This window comes from Sus scrofa, chromosome 10, assembly GCF_054392235.1.
Source record: "Sus scrofa isolate SSC_HxYL_T2T_F1_AM1 chromosome 10, Sscrofa_HxYL_maternal_Yorkshire_Landrace_v2.0, whole genome shotgun sequence".
Taxonomy (NCBI): Eukaryota; Metazoa; Chordata; class Mammalia; order Artiodactyla; family Suidae; genus Sus; species Sus scrofa.
Window position 1 is genome coordinate 56,944,822 of NC_139392.1, and position 17,029 is coordinate 56,961,850.

The following is a 17,029-nucleotide window of genomic DNA, read 5'->3' on the forward strand; positions in this document are numbered from 1 at the left end:
TGTCACTGCTAGGACTCTGGTTACAGCTGTGGCTTGGGTTTGATCCCGGACTCAGGAACTTCCACGTGCTGCAGATGTGGCCAAAAAACAAGCAAAAAAAACCCTCACCATAGAAGGAACAGACTACCCGAATAGTCCTGGATTTATTTCAGAAGTTGAATTTATAGTTTAAAATCTTCCCATAAAAAAACTCCAGGTCCAGATGGCTTCACTGGTGAATTGTACAAAATAATTAAGGAAAGATAATACCAGAAAATGAATAGTACCAAAATATACCAGGAAAATAAAGAGGAAGGAACACTTTCCAACTCATTCTGTGAGGCCAAGCATTGTCTAATACCAAAACCAGACAAAGACATCATTAGAAAACAGCAAATCAATATCCCCCCATGAATACGAATGCTAAAATTCTTAACAACATTTCATCAAATTGAATCCAACGCAACCTCATACATCCAAAAACGCCATGACCAAGGGAATGCATTTTAGGTTAATATTTAAAATGCATCAATGTGATTTGCCTTAGTTACAAACAAAAATCTAAAATTATGTGATCATCTATTCCTGAAAACTCTTGGCAAACTAGAAATAAAAGGTAATACCCTCAATCATAAATAGGATCTACAAAAAAGCCTACAGCTAATGTAATGCTTAAAGTGAAGACAGAATGCTTTTTCCTAAATATCAAGGAGACAAGGATACCCACTTTCACAGTTTCTATCCAGCACTGTACTGGAGATTCTAGTCAGTACAATAAGAAATATATAAACAGATTGGAAAAGAAGAATAAAAGTACATTTGCAAACAAACAACATGATCTCCTACGTAGAAAATCCAATAGAATCTACAAAAAAGCTACTCATACTAATAAGTGAGTTATCAAGGATGCAGGATTCAAGTTAAATATTGACAAGTTAGTTGTATCTATATCCTAGTAACAAAAAAAAATCAGGAATTAAACTTTTTTTTTCTGCTTTTTAGGGCCGCACACAGCATATGGAAGTCCCAGGCTAGGGAACCAAGCCACGTCTGTGACCTACACCCCAGCTCATGGCAACACCAGATCCTTAACCCACTGAGAGAGGCCAGGGATCAAACCCACATCCTCATGGATGCTAGTCGGATTTGTTTCTACTGAGCCACAACAGGAACTCCCAGGATTTAAAATTTTAAATAATACTAATTACAATAGCATAAAAATAAAATACTTAGAGATAAAGCTCAATAAATAAAAGTAAAATGGATAAACTGGATTTTATGGAAATTAATAATTTCTGCTCTTCAAAAGACATTTTTAAGAAAATAAGAAAAACCAAAAGCTGGGAGACCTATTTGCAAATCATAAAAGGCTTGTAGAGAGTTTATAAAGAACTCTCAAAACTCGATAATAATGAACAACTGAAAAAGTGTGCAAATAATTTCAGTATATAATCTACCAAAGAAGCTATACAGGTGGCAAATAAGCACATGAAAAGATGTTCAACCTCATTAGTCATTGGGAAAATGCAAATTAAAACTATAATGGGGAGTTCCCTTCATGGCTCAGCAGTTAACAAACCTGACTCGGATCCATGAGGATACAAGTTTGATCCCTGACCCTGCTCAGTGGGTTAAGGATCTGGCATTGCTGCACCTGTAGTGTAGGCCGGCAGCTGTAGCTCCAATTTGACCCCAGCCTGGGAACTTCCATATGCTGCAGGTGCAGCCATAAAAGAAAAAAAAAAAAAAAACCATAATGGGATATCTCCATACCGATTGAAATGGCTAAAATTAAAATGACACCACATCAAGTGTTGCTCAGAATAAGAAGCAACTGGAACTCTCATACACTGCCGATGAGCGTGTAAAATGACACAACTACTTTGGAAAAGTAGAACTGTTCCTTTAAAAAGTGAAGCGTACACCTGCCATGTGATCCAGCCACTCTGTTTCCATGCATTTACCCAAGAGAAATGTCCACACAAAGACTTAACGTGAGTGCAGAAAGTATTCACACAGCTTTTTTTATATCGCCCCAAAGCCCCAAACTGGAAATAATTCAAATGTTCATCAATAGGCAAATGAATAAATACATTCATGGCTTATCTATGCAATGAAACACTACTCAGCAATGAAGAGCAATGAACTACTGATACCTGCAACGATATGGCTGCATCTCAGAATAATTATGCTACGTGAAAGAAGCCAGGAAAAAAGAGAATATCCTGTGATAGCCTGTTTTTATGAAACTGTAGAAAACATAGACTATGATGACATAAAGTAAATCAGTGATTTGCAGTGAACATGCAAGGTGTGGGCCGGCAAGAACCAGAAGGAGGAATGACACAGAGGCATAAGGAAGTTTTGAGGATGATGGATGCATTCCTTATCTTCACTGTGGTGATGGTTTCAATATTATCAAATTGTAGGTTTAAATATATGCAGTTTATTATATGTCAATTACACCTCCATAAAGCTATTTTTATTTTTATTTTTGGCCACACCCATGACACGTGGAAGTTCCTGCACCAGGAATCAAACCCATGCCACAGTTGCAACCTGTGCCACAGCTGGTGAACAGCAAAAGAGGGGGTTGGGGTAAGAGGGAGTGTGATAATCATATCACACTCAAATCCACAGCTAGGTCCTTAACCCACTGTGCCACAGGGAACTTCCTTTGTAAAGTTTTTGTTTTCTTTTTATGGCCACACCTGTGGCAAATGGGAGTTCCCAGGCTAGGGGTCCAAATCAGAGCTGCAGCTGCTCACCTACGCCGCAGCCACAGCAAAGCCAGATCCAAGCCAAACCTGCGACCTAATGAACAGCTTAAAGCAACGCTGGATCTTTAACCGACTGAAGCAGGCCAGGGATTAAGCCTGCATCCTCAGAGAGACAATGTCAGGTCCTTAACCCACTGAGCCGCAGTGGGAACTCCCACGGAGCTCTGTTTTAAAGCAAGAAAGAAACACTGTCCTACATGTCTCAGCATCAGTTTCTTGTTCCCACTGAAGTTTGATTGAATCTCTAAGGAAGCAGTTATAAAGTTTGAGGATTTTGAAAAATAAACTCAGATTCAGTAATGTTCTACTGTTAGGGGAAACTACTTTGTTGTAGTTTGTACATTTTTGAAAAAAAAAAAAGTTTAAAAGATAGAAGAGGGAATTCCCATCATGGCGCAGTGGAAACGAATCCGACTAGGAACGTTGAGGTTGCAGGTTCAATCCCTGGCCTTGCTCGGTGGGTTAAGGATCTGGCGTTGCCGTGAGCTGTGGCGTAGGCTGGCAGCTGTAGCTCCGATTGGATCCCTAGCCTGGGAACCTCCATATGCCATGGGTGTAACCCTAAAAAGCAGGAAAAAAAAGAAAAAAGAAAAGAAAGATAGACGAGATAGTGGCCTACACCCTAAAATAGCCTAAATGCCCATTAAGAGCAGAGAAATTTGGTAAATTACAATACTTTCATTCTTTATAATATTATACACTTAATTAGGATGTTATAACTATCAACATCAACCTGAAGGCATGGCCATAGTATATTAAGTGAATGATGCAAGTTGCACGGCAATATAGCGCCTGATCCTACAAAGAAAGCCAATGTTTGTGAATGAATGTGTTTTGTTGGTGTGTGCCTAAGGAGAAAGGCAGAGAATTTTTGACGCCAAAAGTAATATTGGTAACCTCAAAAGTTCAGGGATGCTCTTCACTGGAAGAAGAGGACAGATCAGAAAACCTGTGAAATATTTCTCTGGCACTAGTCATCTCTTTACTCATCACCTGCCTTCTTTCCTTTTTCACTTTTTCCCCTTTGGTGCCTCTTTTCCCCTCAGATCCTGTATTACCTTCTTGCTAGAGTCCCCTCCCTTTGGTGGAAAGGACTGAATCTACAGCATGTTTACAACCTAAATAATGTTTGCCACTGGATATTTCACTCTCCCAAGAATGTCTGTATGTTAGTAGAAAACACTAGGGCGAAGACAAAACCCAAAGGAATTTCAGGTACCGTGGCCTCCATAAATGGGAATTATTGGGTATCAGAGGCCCCTAACGCTGGAGCCAGAGGCCCATAGGATTAGCACATGCCCTTTCACCCCAAACTCCCCTTTTGTTGTCAGAAAGTTGCCAAACTCTTGTCTACCTCACCCACGCCAACGCTGAGTTAGGGTCTCACGTTTTCCCGTCTCTGCCCACAGAGACCGTGAACTCCACGCTGCCCCGCCAGTCACACCCATGACCTCATCCCACTTCCTTTTTCCCTGTGTCCAAACCTTCCACTTTTAACTCTTAGTTGTACACTTAACACACACTAAGTCAACACACTTAGGGAGCTTTCCCAAACGTCTCAAGGGAAGAGCATATGGAGAAAAGTGGACAGAGCCCCAGGAAATTGAAGTCAACGTATAACTGGGTGACCCTAAAAGCTTAAGTTTGCACCGTCTATCTGACTAGGTCTCGTGGTAAACTCTAGACTGTTTTCCAAGTCTATGTCAATAGTCTTATATCAACACCCTTTCTGCCCCTGCGTTGTCCTATGTTATCAAGAGCTATCTTATCACGCCATCAGAGAACTCCATTTTTTTTTTTTTTACAAGAGAGTTTACTTATTCCTCAATAAACAGTCATGGACTATCTTTTCTGTGCCACCCAGCCCAGATTTATTGAGGCAGTCGTGTTCCTGCTTGCAACTCAATGGACAAGTACAGTCCGTGCAAAGAGCACTGTTTCTAGCCATAAAACCCTTAACGTTAAAAAGGTATAAGCATTCAATTATATCAGACCTCGACAGATAATTAACTGAAAAGTTCTCCCAGCTGAAGTCACAACCCATTAAGAAATCAGTTTAGTGGGTTGTGATGAGGATATTTCTAGTGAAAGAGACTCAACTGTACTAGAAAAGAAAATACCACGGTATATCAAACATCCAAAGGGAGTATTATTATTCCATGAAATGTTCATTATTGGCTGCACTGGATCTTGTGGTAAACATATTTCTTATTGTGATTCGAAGTCAAACAAGTTTGAGATCCACTGGCAGGAGTTCCCATCGTGGCTCAGCAGTTAACAAACCTGACTAGCATCCATGAGGACACAGGTTTGATCCCTGGCCTCACTCAGTGGGTTAAGAATCCCGCATTGCTGTGAGCTGTGGTGTAGGTGGCAAATGAGGCTTGGATCCTGCACTGCTGTGGCTGTGGTGTAGGCCAGCTGCTATGGCTCCGACTGGACCCTTAGCCTGGGAACCTCCATATGCCGCAGGTGTGACCCCCCCAAAAAAGACAAAAAGAGATCCACTGGCAGGCACAACGTCTCAGTCACTTGCAGAAATCTTCTCTGTGAGGGGATACAATTCTAGGTAAGCTTGAACACTCCCAGCAACCCTCCTTAATCAGCAGATGAGTGATACACATTGTACAGATTCTGTTAGTCATGCAACTACCATCAACTCTTCGAGGGCAGGAATTCTCTTATTTGTCTAGTCTTTTCTTCCGTGTGCCATCTCTGCCCAAGTATTACTGTGAGTTGTTCCTTGGTCACATAAGTAAGCCCAGCAGTGACCTTGATCATCTTTGCAGCCATTTAAAAATATTATGTTAAAAAATATGGAGTTCCCGTTGTGGCTCAGTGGTTAACGAATCCGACTAGGAACCATGAGGCTGAGGGTTCGATCCCTGCCTTGCTCAGTGGGTTGAGGATCCAGCGTTGCTGTGGCTGTGGTGTAGGCCGGCGGCTACAGCTCCAATTAGACCTCTAGCCTGGGAACCTCCATATGCCAAGGGAGCAGCCCTAGAAAAGGCAAAAAGACAAAATAAAATAAAATAAATAGAATAAAAAAATAAAAATACCATGTTAAAAAATGTGATGATAGCTCTTTCAGGTTTCCCATAACTAAGATGTCAAATCCTTGTTAATCACGTTACCTCTACCATGTCTAACGTAAAGATCCTTTTTTCTTAACCAGAGAAGGACACAGAATAGCAGGTGAATAATACTGTGTTGTCTCTATGATCGGTTAAAATCTCACCATCTGCCCCAGCTCTGAGCTTATCTCTTCATTCTTCTTCTTACTCTAAGCCTGATTCAAATAGTCCTCTTTTGCCGCTCTCTGTACTTTTTGGGCTTTTTTTTTAACAGCCCTCATGGGTTCTGGGCTTCAGTCCTTCTGCCATGTTTTTCACAGATTGGTAAAGCTTTGCTGTGTTCAAAACGTGGCTATATACCTCCCTTCCATCTTGTTCCACATCAAAATCCACAGCCTAGTTACATAAAGTCTCATTTCTTCCTCGTGGGGACCATTCATGCCTCTGTGGTCAGAATTTTATATTTTAGAGCTTTCCTTCTCTCTCAAATCAATACTCTCTTTAAGAGGCAGATAGTCAAAGAATGTCATCTATTTTTTTTTCTCAAAACAGAAATTTGTTCCCTGAAGTCTAGATCCATAACAATCTTCTCAACATCCCCTCCTCAGCCAGGATGAGCTCTATCTAGTGCTGCAGCCAGGTCAGTCTTGTGGGAGCCCATGGGTCTGTGGTGAGTGTCCTTCCCTCCCCATCCACTAAACCCTAGGGACCCCTATAAGATCCAAGCACCATCCAGGACAACGATTCCCTCCCTGACTGAACTGGAAGCACCCCAAAAGAAAAGAGGATCAAGGCGGCAGAATCTGGCTGAACCAGGGTTGCCTGACACACCTTTCTAATTAGAGATTCTCTTTGTGAGGCTCAAATGCTGTGCTGGAAATAGAAGGCAAATAATTTCTTTCTAAGGAAATGATGTGGAAGTTGTATATCACTCCCACTTAACATTTCTCTGCTAAGAACTTAGCCAAGTGGCCATCCCTTTTCTGCAAAGGAGGCTGGGAAACATAATCACTTAACTGCATCTGATCAAATGTCCTGAGAACTTTGAAAAGGGAGGTTCTGTCACTCAGGAGAAGAGAAGGAGAACAGACACTGGGGGCCAATTAATAGCATTTGTTGTTGTTTCTTAAATAGAACCTCAGTAAGATACAGTCTAGACGTTTCCTGACTATATAATCTTTGTTAAAACAGAATGTAATAGACAATTGGAACTTCAGGTAACACCTTGACACCTTCTCTTTCTGTCCATGAGGAAAGACAGTCTTTCTGCCATGTGGCTCCCTCCAGCCAACTCTAAAGTCAGCCTCTTACACAGGACTTCATTATTAAATAGATGCATAATACCCTAAGGGGCAAACTCTACTGCTGTAATTTTTATCTCTGAGCATAGCTCTGAATTTTGATCATTAGAGTTCCCTTAGTGGTTCAGTGGTTAACAACCCCGACTAGTATCCATGAGGATGTGGGTTCAGTCCCTGGCCTTGCTCAGTGGGTTAAGGATCTGACATTGCCATGAGCTGTGGTGTACGTCGCAGACGCAGCTCGGATACCACATTGGTCCCTTTCTGTACCAATATTCTAGAATTTTATGAGAAAGAAATGGAAGTATAGCTACCTTATTTTCACTGGCCACGAAATCTTCTCTGTGTCTCTTACATTTCTCTTTGCAGATCCTTACCAGTATCTCATAATTCATTAATTAATCGTCCATCAGTAAAGTGATTGCTCTCCAACAAATGGGTAACTTCTGTAATGATATGAACAGCAATAATCGCTTATTGCTTGTGAAGGCAATATTTTATATAACCTTGGATTTTTTTTTTTTTTTTTTTTTTTTGCCTTTTGAGGGCCGCACCCACGGCATATGGAGGTTCCCAGGCTAGAGGTCGAATCGGAGCTGCAGCTGCCAGCCTCCACCACAGCCACAGCAACATCAGATCCAAGCCATATCTGAGACCTACACCACAGCTCCCGGCTATGCCAGATCCTTAATCGACTGAGCAAGGCCAGGTAGCGAACCTGCAACCTCATGGTTACTAGTCAGGTTCATTAACCACTGAGCAATGACAGGAACTCAAATTTTTATTATAGTTGATTTACAGTGTTGTGCCAATTTCTTCTGTACAGCAAAGTCACCCAGTTATACATATATATACATTCGTTTTCTCAAATTATTTTCCATCATGTTCTATCTCAAGAGTTTGGATATACTTCCCTGTGCTACCCAGTAGGATCCTATTGCTTATCCATTCTAAATGTGATAGTTTGCATCTACTCACCCCAAACGCCCAGTCCATCCCACTCCCTCCCCACTCCCCCTTGGCAAAGAGAAGCCTGTTCTTTTTTTTTTTTTTTTTTTTTAATCTTTTGTCCTTTTAGGGCCACATCCACAGCATGTGGAGGTTCCCAGGCTAGGGGTTGAATCAGAGCTGTAGCCGCCGGCCTATACCACAGCCAAAGCAACACCAGATCCGAGCCATGTCTGAGACCTACACCACAGCTCCTGGCAATGCTGGATGCTTAACCCACTGAGCGAGGCCAGGGATCAAACCCTCAACCTCATGGTTCCTAGTCGGATTCACTTCCGCTGCATCAAGATGGGAACTCCAGAGAAGTCTGTTCTTTATGTCTGTTTCTCTTTTGTAGATAAGTTCATTTGTGCCCTATTTTAGATTCCGTGTATAAATGATATCATTGCAGCACTATTCACAATACCCAAGACATGGAAACAATGCAATTGTCCATCTACAGATGAATGGATTCAGAAGATGTGGCTTCTCTATACAATGGGATACTACTCGGCCATAAAAAAGAACAAAATAATGCCATCTGCAGCAACATGGATGCAACTAGAGAGTCTCATACTAAGTGAAGTAACTCAGAAAGAGAAAGACAAATAAGCTTGGAACTTTTGAAGGCCCTCCGAGACCACCTTACAACCAGCAGCATCTATAAGCCAGTGGAGAGCTACCAACACCAGCTCTCATACCCTGACTGCAAGGGGGATATTTGGGAATGGTGGGTCCTTAGCCATCAGACCTTCAATTCTTTTCAATGATAGATACTGCTTAGCGCTAGAAATATAAAGAGATATAAGTCACAATCCCTGTGTTCTAAGAGCTTTGTTGTCCTATGGGAAGACGAGCAAAGGAGATCATTTCAATTAACGTGATTTAAGACTGAAGATATGCTGGGAGCAATAGGAGACACGAGAGGGACAGAATGCCCCTTCACAGATACAGGTAAGGCTTCAGGGAGGCAGTGACCCTTGAGCTGAATCTTAAAAGATGCACTTGATTTCTCCAGAAGAGATGACCCTGAGGATGTTGGAAACAGCATGGCCTGTGGGTGGAACCACATGCCGCTGGAGTGGTGGTCACTGCCCACACCTTTCTTCTACTCTCCCTGCAGAATTAGCACCAACTGTGTCCACTGGCCTCTTGCCCCCAAGTCTAGGCTCCAAGAGAATATGGTGACTGCTTTCTTACTACTCCCTTTTGCTCTGATCAGAGTCTGCCCTATGGCCCGTCCATGCTTGGCAAAGCAGCAGCCAGTCTAAAGGAGTAGTTTGGTGGTTCCTGCCAAGACCTGAAACTTTTCCAAGTTATATCCTGCCTGTACATCTCCTATTATGCTTCCTTCCTTCTACCAGGGGACCCTAGCCCTTGGCATATACTACCTTAGAACAGCTCTGTCGTGAATCTGATAAATAGAAAGCCTTACCAACACAAAACCTGTATCATAATTGCACTTCTGAGGTCATCCCAGGAAAGAGAAAACAGAAAATAGTTTATTCTGTAGAACAAAATCTACCTGTTCTTGAGAGTCTGTTTGTCCCTATGTAGTTGTTTTTTTTGTTTGTTTTTTTGGTTTTTTTTTTTTATGCTTTGTAGGGCTGCACTCACAGCACATAGATGTTCCCAGGCTATGGATCGAATCAGAGCTGCAGCTGCCAGCCTATGCTGTGAGGGATGCAAGCCGTGTCTGCAACCTACACCACAGCTCACGGCAGTGTTGGATTCCCCAGGCCACTGAGCAAGGCCAGGGATCAAACCTGCATCCTCATGGATACTAGTCGGATTCATTTCTGCTGTGCCACGAAGGGAACTCCCTGGTTCCTCTCTCTGAAAGGATTTTCAAGGTCAGTTTACTGACCTCGTGCCTTACAATAATGTACCTCTTTTGTGTCAGAGGCCTTGGAGAAGGCCCTTTATAGAAACTGCAGCTTTTGCTTTTACTCTGTTGCCTTTCAACAGCTCCAGTGTACCTTCTCTACCGCCGGAGGACTTCACCTGTGCACAGAGTAAGATTTCTGGTAGATTAAGAGAGAGGGTCCTGGAGTTTCCAGCATGGCTCAGCAGTTAATGAACCCAGCTAGCATCCATGAGGACTCTGGTTCAATCCCTGGCCTCCCTCAGTGGGTTAAGGATCCAGCATTGCTGTGAGCTGTGGTGTAGGTCGCAGAGGCAGCTCAGATCCCACGCTGCTGTGGCTGTGGCGTAGGCTGGCGGCTACAGCTTCCATTAGACCCCTAGCCTGGGAACCTCCATATGCTATGGGTGTGGCTCTGAAAAAAAAAAAAAGAGAGAGAGAGAGAGAGAGGCTCCTGGAGATGGAAGAAGTTCCCTTGTTCCCATCTCCTCTTATCCTCACAAGTATGCAAAGTAGAAGAGAAGATTCTGTCCCCCGTGGATAATTCAACTTCTGAGAGTAAAGCTAATCCTGGGTTTTCTGCACTCCAAGATATCTCTAAAGATCTTCAAAGAGTGTTACCAGATCCTTAAAACTCAGTTTTAAAAAATCAGTTCTTGGAGTTCCTGTCCTGGCGCAGTGGTTAACGAATCTCACCAAGAACCATGAGGTTGCAGGTTCAATCCCTTGCCTTGCTCAGTGGGTTAATGATCCAGTGTTGCCCTGAGCTGTGGTGTAGGTAGCAGATGTGGCTCAGATCCCGAGTTGCTGTGGCTGTGGAGTAGGCCGGCGGTTACAGCTCCGATTAGACCCCTAGCCTGGGAACCTTCATATGCCGCGGGAGTGGCCCTAGAAAAGACAAAAAAATAATAAATTAATTTAAAAAATAAAAAAATAAAAATAAAAATAAAAAAATCAATTCTTTTTACCTTCAACTAGAAAAAAATTTGCCACTCAATACTTTTAGATTAGGAGGGGACCTCCATCCCCTGTAATCTCACAACCCCAAAGATATTATCAGCCGCACAGTCTTTGGTTCTGTTTCTCCAGCATCCTCTGAACTCTTTGTTCTCTAAATAACTGAACAAAGGATATTCAAGGAAAGATCACAAGATTGTTTATGGAGCGAACACCTAGTGTGGTTTTTAAGTTCTCAACTTGCCTTTCTGTGCCTGCGACTTCACATTTCACCAGCGGGGATGATGTTCTCACACATCCGCCATCTCACAAGGTTCTTGGATGAGAAATCAGATGTTGTTTTTGAGTGTCTGAAACTTTAAGTCTGAAACTTTCTTCATGTGAGGAACATCACCTCCCAAAGTGGCGGCAGTGCTTTTATGAACCTCATTTTGTACTTGAAAAAAGTCCCACCACAGAGGCAGCGCATCACTTCAACAGGGACTGAACATGTTGAGGAAGCCCACACTTTGCAGGATGGAAGAAACAGCCGTCATCGGAGAAGCCACTTCTCTGCCTCTGAAGCAGAGAGAAGAAGAAGTGGCCAGGCACAGAATGGTCACAACTCAGCCCAGAAGCAGCAGCCTGCTGGCTTCCTTTGCCTTGGGGGTTTTGACACAGTTCTGGGCTGGCTGTAAGGACCAAGCGTTCTCCATGCCGCCTGTGCTGTCTTGAGCATCTCGTTAGCGAATGCCAGAGAGTTTCTTGGTAAGTAAGACTTTCCTCTTCTTTCATCCTTTCGTCTTGGGAGATGATTTTCTTGGCAGAAAGGAGGGAGTTCCAGAGCAGTTCTTTTTCACTTCATTTCGGATTTCAGTGGCTATAGGTCGAAAGAGAGGGAAAGAGAGGGTCTTACACTCCTCTTTTTAATATCCACCTATGAGTGGTACCCCATCTAAATGCTTGCAAGTGTTTGGCATATTTCTTTGCATAAAGAAGTTATTTCTCACTTCTTTCTTTTCTTTTCTTTTTAGGGCCGCACCTCTGGCAAATGGAAGCTCCCAGGGGTTGAATCAGAGCTGCAGCTGCTGGCCTACCCCACAGCCACAGCAACATAGAATCCGAGCCGCGACTGCAAGCTACCCCACAGCTCACAGCAACATCAGATCCTCCACCCACTGAGCGAGGCCAGGGATCGAACCTGCATCCTCATGGATACTAGTTGGGTTTGTAACTCACTGAGCCACAAGGAGAACTCCTCCTTATTTTCATAAGAACGTTGAAAAGAGGTCGTCATCATCTAGCCCAGGACCCCCTCCATCCCAGGACCAGGCCCCTTTGCCTGCCTCCTCCCTGACATGTAAGGTCTCCACCCTCTTCTTCATCCCCTGTACTTGCCTGGAGTCTTTCCTCTAGAAGAGCCAGAACACATACATGAGACCCGAGCCCACGTGTATTTAGCAGACTCAAGATGATGAGTGGAGCCACTTGTAAAACAAAGCCAAATGCGGCACGAAAATAAACCCTTGTGTTTATTCTCGTCTCTTTCCTTCCCTCATCATCCTTCTTGATTGCTATTTATTTTTCAGTATTTCTCAGCAACACAAGCAGTTTAGTTCCTACTCTGTTTCCTATCCCTTTTCTCCAGACAGCCGTGGGGAGCCAAGCAGACGTTAAGACTGCCATCGTGTGCTCAAGACGGTTCTCATCGTTTCTTTGGAAATGAAAAGTGATTTGTGGGATTGGAGGGAAGGCCTTGGAGGCCAGGTCTGCTGTTCTCTGACCTAGGTTTTCCCAGAAGCTTTTGACATTTCCCATCCTTTGGCATTACTTTCTCTTGGCCTTCTCTCTCCAGGATGCCATGAGTCACACCTTGGTTGAAAGCCTTTTTTTTCTCCCCTCAAATGACTCCAAGTGTGCCTTGGAATAATTATAGTTGAGATGCCACCACCTATGCTTCTGTGACTGAGCTCAGGGGCTCCACAAGGGAAAGAGAGATTTAATAATGACGGTCCTTTAAAACCAAGGACCCAGTGAGCAGTCTCCACACCCGACCACGGTCTCTACACTGGAAACTGACACACACAACTGGCTGTGTAAGTAAGTCACAAAAGCCAAGTGCTCCATGCCAGGCCCTTGGCCGGAGGTCCCACGAGGTAAAGATCCCACCGGACCTAGGAACCCCCAGACAGGCCACTCTCAGGGGACATTTTAGTGCCAATCACTGTTGAAAGTGGATTTAAATCAATAACCTGAAAAAGACAGAGCAAAGGAGGGGGAGGGATTGAAGGAAAGGAAAGAACCACAAGCCAAGAAGAGAAACGTAAAGAGGCCACAAATACAATGATCTAAAGTGAATGAAAAGAGCTCCATAGAGGAATAAGCCCTGGACAACTGAAACGACAATGCCTGCTGGGAAAACAATAAAGAGGGGAAGTGACCCTGAGAAGGCCTCCCCCCTCTCCAGGTGGAGGAGTCCACAGGGATTGTCATGACCCGGAAAGGGTTACGATTCATGCAAAAAACACTTCAACTCAAGAACACAGTCGTCTAGGAGGAATGTGGCTCGATCATACTGAATCTTCTGATTTTTGAACTGAATCCATAAATTTACATTTATACATGAAATTGTTACTTTTCTTAGAGTTGGCTCAAATGAAAAAATAAATAAATAAACAACCACTGTGTGGGACAAACATGTATTCAAGCCAGAATCACCTGTGGCTGCTGGTTTAAGACCCTCCCCATGCCTGACACAAAGTTGTATTGACACATGGGTACATAGCTAGATACAATAGCTGTACATCCAGGCTGTCCCCCATCTCTCATTCAAGAAAGTTTGTGAAAACAGAACTAAGGTAATATCATGGGTGGTATGACTGACCTCATTTATATTCAAAAAGCATTTCCACAGGAGTTCCCATCATGGTGCAGCAGAAACGAATCTGACTAGGAACCATGAGGTTCCTATTGCAGGTTCGATCCCTGGCCTGGCTCAGTGGATTGAGGCTCTGGCATTGCTGTGGCTGTGGTGTAGGCTGGTGGCTACAGCTCTGATTAGACCCCTAGCCTGGGAATCTCCATAGACCACTAGTGGTGCGGCCCTAGAAAAGGACAAAAAAAAAAAAAAAAAAAGACCAAAAAAATAAAATAAAGACAATGGGCCAAGACATGAACAGATATTTCACCAAAGAGAAAATACAGATACTCCAAGTAGTAAATAAATACTCCAAAAAAGTTTAAAATCATTAACTATTAGAAAAAGGCAAATTAAAAACATAATGGAAATATCATTACACACCTGTCTGAATTGCTGAAATTAAAAATGGTGATAACACGGAATGCTGACAAGGTTCACTCCTTCCTTGGTGGTGGGAATATAAAATGGTACAGCCACTCTGGAATACAGTTTGGCAGTTTCCTCTAAAACTAAAAATGTACCTTACCATATGACCCAACAATTGCACTTTGGGGCATTTATTCAAGGGAAATTAAAACCTATGTTCACACAAAAGCCATAAATAGCAGCTTTATTCATAATAGCCAAAAATTCCTTCAGTGAGTTAATGGAAGGATAAACAATCTGTGGTGTATGTACACCGTGGACTACTACTCAGCAATGAAAAGGATAAACTATGAATACACACATCTTGGATGAACCTCAAGGGAATTACGCTAGGTGACAAAAATCAGTCTCGAAAAAGTCAATTACTATACGATTCCATTTGTATATTAGTCTCAAAATAACAGAACATTAGTGGATATGGAGAACAAATTATTGGTTCTCAAGGGTTAAAGATTAGTAGAGGGAAGAATACTAAGGATTGAAGGTGGGTGTAGTTAGAAGAAGTGAGCAGGAAGGAGCTTTGTGGTACTGGTACAGTTCTACGTCTTAATTACTTACGAATGGTAGTTACATAAGCTATACTTGTGATGTAATGCATGCAAGCACACACACACACATACACACACACCAGACATGCCCACAGATAAGTGCAGGTATAACTGGTGAAACCTGAATCTGCTCTGTAGATTGTACCAGCGTTAGTGTCCTGGTTTTGATATCGTTCCATAAGATATCGACCCCAGGGGTAGGAAGATTGGTCAAGAGGCTCATGGAACCTCTTTGCACATTTCTTAGTTTCCTCTGAGTCTGTAATTATACCAGAATAATAAGTTTTAAAAATTCACAAATTCCAGCCCATCAACTATAATTAATACCACGTCACTTGTGCTGCACTTGGCAAGAGAACATAGCACACTGTGTGCATCGCTGCACCTGAACTGACTAGCCAGGCCCTTCTCCTTCCCTCTAAAATGCATTGTACTTAAACGACCTCATCCAGGGGCTTTCACCGTTCCTGTCTCATCCAGTGGCCTCAGAAAAAAGGAAATCAAACATCCCAGGAACAAAAGTGTCTTTGTCATTCTCCCCAATCCCATTGGTTCAGGACTTTCCCTCATGTTAAGTGAACTGTGAGTCACCTGCTTTAGAGATTAGCTGATGAATAATGAATGCTCCCATTGACAGTGGAGTGAGCAGCTCCGTGTATAAGCCAGGACAAGCTAAAACCTCTAAGAAATAACCCCTGATTCCAAGTGGTCTAACACAATAGACGTTTATTACTCACTAGGCCAAGTCCTAATTAGAGGGCGCACCTCCCACAGTGACTCAGGGGATCCAGGTTCCTTCATGCTTGTCTGTTCTGTCTTCAATACATGTTTGCTCTGGTATCATCCAACTGCAAAGAGTAGGGAAGAGGAGGTGTATTGAAAGGAACAGGATGATTTCCTTCCAGGTCCCCCTCGAGCTGCATGTATCACTTCCTCCAGCACAACTCACGTGACTCCCCCTGCAAGCTGGTGGGCTGGGGATGCCGTTGAGCTGAACACCCTGGAAGATAAAATGGGTTTGGTGAGCAAAGAGCAAGTCTCAGCCACAGGGACCTCTGTAGAGGCATTTTTCCTGAAAGTGGAAGTTAGCTGTTAAAGGACTGAAGAGGAGCCGGGGTAGGAGGCCTTAAAGGATTAAAGTAGCTGGAGTGTGGGACACAAAACGTTCATGTGGAAGCTCTATTTGCAGGAATGACCAGAAAGCTGTCACTTGGCATTCAGAGGGATCCTGAAATTTCTACATGATTAGAAATTGCTCTCACAGCTGCTGGGGTGTTGCCAGTTATTTTTTTAATTACTTACGCTGATAGTGTCCTGAAAATTTTTCACTGCACCTAAGAGTGAGGCCTTGCAAATTATTCAGACCACGATACTCCCCTTCCATTTCTTAAAGGTGAAATAATCAACTAAGTAGAGCCGCAGAAAGAGGAAAACTCTCCCACTAAATTCCTTTCTCATCAGAAGCCAAAGCTGTAGAATGTCCATAGCTTCCAGATAATGAAATTTTCTAGTCATTTTGCTTTTCGGCACTAGAAACTGCTGGAACTTACAAATACGAATCTCAGTTACATCACAAGGAGAGTAGACCTTGCAAGGCATCTTTTCCTTGGCCACACCCCCAACTGGGCTATTATGGCCTCTTGGTGGCACAGGTGGGTTATAAAAAGGCTTAGTCATCATAAAAATGCCCTTTGTGCCTTAGCAGTAACAAACTCAACTAGTATCCATGAGGATGCAGGTTGGATCCCAGGCCTCACTTGGTAGATTAAGGACCTGGTATTACCGTGAGCTATGGTTTAGGTTGCAGACACAGCTCAGGTCCCATGTTGCTGTGGCTATGACGTAGGCCAGCAGCTGCAGCTCTGATTCAACCCCTAGCTTGGGAACTTCCATATGCCTCAGGTGCATATGGAAGTATTTTTTAAAAAAGCCAAATAAAATAAAATAAAATAGAATAGAATGCTCTGAATGTGACACAAACCCTCTGAATATTTGTGAAAGATCCATTTCTAACACAAGATGGGGAACATGATTTATTTCTACCCAACGTCCCCACCGAATGCCCCATGGAAATGTTTCCCTGGCCCTGAGCTCCCATGACGTCATTGCAGGTACCCACAGAGCTCATCCTAAGCAAATACTGCTCCCACCTGCTCCTGGCACAGACTTCTGGAGTGGTCTCGTCTTTTAATGGTGTCACCATGAATCTGAGGT

General features: G+C 43.2%; 1 protein-coding gene across 1 annotated transcript in view; it reads right to left on the minus strand.

The window, feature by feature from the left end:
* Nucleotides 1-7,448: 7,448 nt before the first annotated feature.
* The window catches only part of RMI1 (RecQ mediated genome instability 1), a 534,328-nt gene continuing 524,747 nt past the window's right edge, over nt 7,449-17,029 (minus strand). Inside the window, exons 14-16 of the mRNA XM_084979796.1 lie at nt 15,581-15,815; nt 11,187-11,801; nt 7,449-7,580 (exon numbers count right to left, since the gene is read on the minus strand). The gene's annotated coding sequence lies outside the window, so the exon portion shown is untranslated. The remainder of the gene's footprint in view (nt 7,581-11,186; nt 11,802-15,580; nt 15,816-17,029) is intronic.